Source organism: Rhinopithecus bieti, unplaced genomic scaffold (genome assembly GCF_001698545.2).
Source record: "Rhinopithecus bieti isolate Rb0 unplaced genomic scaffold, ASM169854v2 scaffold_15776, whole genome shotgun sequence".
NCBI classification, from domain to species: domain Eukaryota; kingdom Metazoa; phylum Chordata; class Mammalia; order Primates; family Cercopithecidae; genus Rhinopithecus; species Rhinopithecus bieti.
In genome coordinates, this window is record NW_016808836.1 from 2094273 (window position 1) to 2097774 (window position 3502).

A 3502-nucleotide genomic window follows, 5' to 3' on the forward strand; every position below is an offset into this window, starting at 1 on the left:
AAAAAAAAAAAAAAAAAAAAAAAAAAAACCCAAAACAACAAAACGTGAGGCAACCAACCCTGGTTGAGGGAAAATAACTGCAACATAACTGCCCTGTGGGTTTCACACCTGCCAACCGAATGCAATGTGTGAGCCTGGTCGTTAGCTAGGAATTTTTAACATACAAGGACATTGAGTGTGACCACTAGCGGACATTATAAAATCTGTAAAGAATAGTGGTTTCAGTGTTAGCTTCCTGACCTTGACAACTGGAGAGCAGTTATGTAGCAGAATGTTCTTTGGAAGAGGCATACAGACGTGGAGCAGGAGGTGAAGGGGTAAATGTAAAATTCCGATCCCATTTTTGTCCGTTTTAAGTAAAATGCTATGAAGAACCTAGTGAAGGGCATATTTTGTAACTCTTTTACATAACTTTTAGTTTTGAATAGACAGTTCCCATCTACCGTAGCCACACCCAATTTCCCCAATGAACATCTCATATTAGTGTGCCCCATTTGTCGCAATCCGTTAGACCAATATTCATCTACTAAGTCCATGCTTTATTCAGCCTTCCTTTTTCCCTACGTTCTATTTCAGGACACATTTAGTCACCATGACTCCTTCAGTTTATCTTGGATGTGTCACTTTCTCAGACTTTTCTGATTAACCACCTTGACAGACAAATCCCTCAACTGAGATCTGATGTCTGCTTCCTCTCAGGGAGGTGGTGTGTGTCTGCGGGAGGATGATCAGAGGGAAAGTGCCCTTCTATTACATCACATTAAAGGGACACCGTGAAGGTGATTCATCAGCAATGTTGAGCTCGATCGGCTGGATGATGTTTCTCAGGGATCTTCACTGAAAAGTTACTTTTCCCCTCTCCACACTCCACTCTTTAGAGGAGTCACTGCAGCCCACACCTAAGAAGTGGGGGTTACACAGCCCTCCTTGAAGGTTGACAAAAATTACTTATGATTTTGTGTAGATTTGTGTATTCTCCCCATTTTGACACTTAGCAGTAGACTTATTTCATATTTTGGGTGAAAACCCAATATTATGCTATTTATTTTGCTGTTCAAATTCTTTTCAGCTTTGACCACTGGGCGCTTTCTGTTGGCTCCTGTGTCCCTGTGACTTAAGCACATCCGTGCTTACTTTCAGGCACTGCAAGATGCCCCAGGCTCATCTTGTACATTTCCTGCCCCAGGCCCGGAATAATCTTAGTACAGTATTATTTTTGAAAGTTTTCTGCAAGTCTGCAATTATTTCAAAATTTATTTATGTGAATGGCTACACTTTTTTGGAAAGGTACTGGACATTAAAATCCTGGGATGTAGACGACAAACAAAAGCACAAGCACAGTACAGACAGATAGCTAAAGTTTATTACAGGACTGCTGGTAGCACCAAACGAAACCAAGTCAATTCCTTTTAACAGGGCGGCTGAACCGGTTGAGGAGTCTACCCTGTGGAACCCGAGGAAGCAGCTGGAAAGTCTGAGTTCCCCAAATGCAGCAGCTAAAAGGGAATCTCACTGCTACCCCTGACTCAACACAGCCATCAATGCACACGGGGCAGCCCCCAGAGGCTTCACATTAACTGGAAAAGATGATGCAAAAAGAGCAGGAAACTACCAGTTTATTATGCCGTGTCCATTTGCACGGAGGTAATCAGCACCAAAGTGAGTACTCAAGGTCCTGAGACCTTGGGTGAATTTACTTTCTTATACTCCTGCTTTGCTGTCTTTTTTCATGGCATGTATGTTTTCTTTCTTTTTTAAGAGACATGGTCTCACTGTCCCAGGCTGCAGTGCAGTGTGGCAATCACAGCTCACTGCAGCCTCAAACTCCTGGGCTCAAGTGATCTTCCCACCTTAGCCTTCCAAGTCAGCTGGGATGACAGGCATGCACCACCATGCCCAGCTAATTTTTGTATTTTTTGTAGAGATGAGGGTCTCCCTATGTTGCCCAGGCTGGTCTCGAACCCCTGGCCTCAAGAGAGCTGCCCGCCTCGGCCTCCGAAAGTGCTGGGATTACAGGCATGAACCATTGTGCCCAGTCTACTGTTCTTTATATACAAAAAAGAACTTGTGAAATTTTTAAAATGTACGTTGCAAAAGACGATTATTCTACTCAAAATTTATTTGGTAAGATTTTATTAAGACTCTTAAGTTCAAACACCCTCCTTGGGAAAAGCTCTACAGGATAACCACATGTGCTCAACTATGGGGCCAGTTGCTGCAGCTGTGGGCCCCCATCCTGTGGAAGAGGAGAGAGCCACTAACAAGATGAGGTAGCCAGGCCTATGCCCACACTACGAGACCTGCGTCCCCGTGGTGTGAGGAGCAGCAACGGGGGTCAGCTCGGGGCTGGGACGAGAAGGAAGAGTAAAAAGCCTCTCCTTATAGGCCTGCCTGCTTATGACCACCAGGGCAGACTTTTGTAATTAAATTAAGGTCCACATGATTTTAGAAAGACAAACTAAAAAACCCCAACCGAACACGAGTCTTGGCTGTAGCTCACTCTGATTTCTGTAAATTGGATCTTTTTCTGCTTACATTCACTTAAAATCTCAAAGACTCAATGGGTGTGAAGTGCTAACACCTTGTGGCAAAATCTCAAATTCATCTGTGCCAGGCCCTCTGCACAGCAGGGCTCACCAGGGCAGGCCAAAGCTCTGGTCCCTGGTCCCTGGCTGGGGGAGGCGTGCCATCCGGCCAGGGCCCGGCCATGCGGCCACGTGACTCAAGCATGGGAAGTCCAGGGGCCCAGACACAGCCAGGCTAAAGGGCAGCGCCTAGCGGAGGGCTGACCCCAAGCTGAACAGGGTTCCAACCAAACGCTCAGCAGCTCCCAGGAGACAGCAGCCATGCCACCATGAACACACCAGTGGGTCTGTACTGGAATTTGGGGGCCTCAAGGCTTCCAGGTGGCAGCATAAATGGGGAGGTAGGGCAGGACAGGAATGCCCCCCTCTAAGGCTCCGCAGCCCTGTGGAATGAACCACTCCCTCTCACTCAGTGACAGCACAGGCACCCTCCTCATTCTGGACTACCCAGATCTTCCACCCCTGTCCCTCCACCCCACCTCTCTTAGTTGAAGCAGCACTGAGGGCCTGGAGTGGTCTCTGTCCACCACACCCCCACAAGCGGGGAGCCTCCCCACACCCCTCGGCCCCACAGCACCAGCTGCACCCACCCTCTCCAGCCTGAGCTCCTGCACACACCCCAGCTGCCCTCGCCCTGAGCTCATTCTCACCTCCATGCCCCTGCTCAGCACCCTCCTTGCTGAAGGGAGCGACTACTACAGGAGAAGCTGGGGCCCAGGGGTCTGACTCCATCACCAAGGCAAGGCCCAGAGTGGCTGGGCCGGCGTGAGTGCAGGCTGGGCCCTGGTCTGAAATGAGTGTCTTTATTGCTTGTACCGTACAAATATGAAGACGAGGAGAAAGGCCAGTAGGGACGGAGGACTGTCGGATAACGACAATGCGCACAGAGGAAAAAGACCCTCACCCTCCCCACCCTC

General features: G+C 48.6%; 1 protein-coding gene across 3 annotated transcripts in view; it reads right to left on the reverse strand.

Annotated features, from left to right (window-relative positions):
- Nucleotides 1–2101: 2101 nt before the first annotated feature.
- Nucleotides 2102–3502, reverse strand: part of AKT2 (AKT serine/threonine kinase 2) — a 49195-nt gene continuing 47794 nt past the window's right edge. Inside the window, exons 15-16 of one of the 3 annotated variants that reach the window (XR_001888269.1) lie at nucleotides 3236–3446; nucleotides 2102–2968 (exon numbers count right to left, since the gene is read on the reverse strand). The gene's annotated coding sequence lies outside the window, so the exon portion shown is untranslated. Of the gene's footprint in view, nucleotides 3447–3502 lie in introns of all 3 variants that reach the window. The other 2 variants (XR_001888268.1, XR_001888267.1) reach the window with 2 other exon arrangements.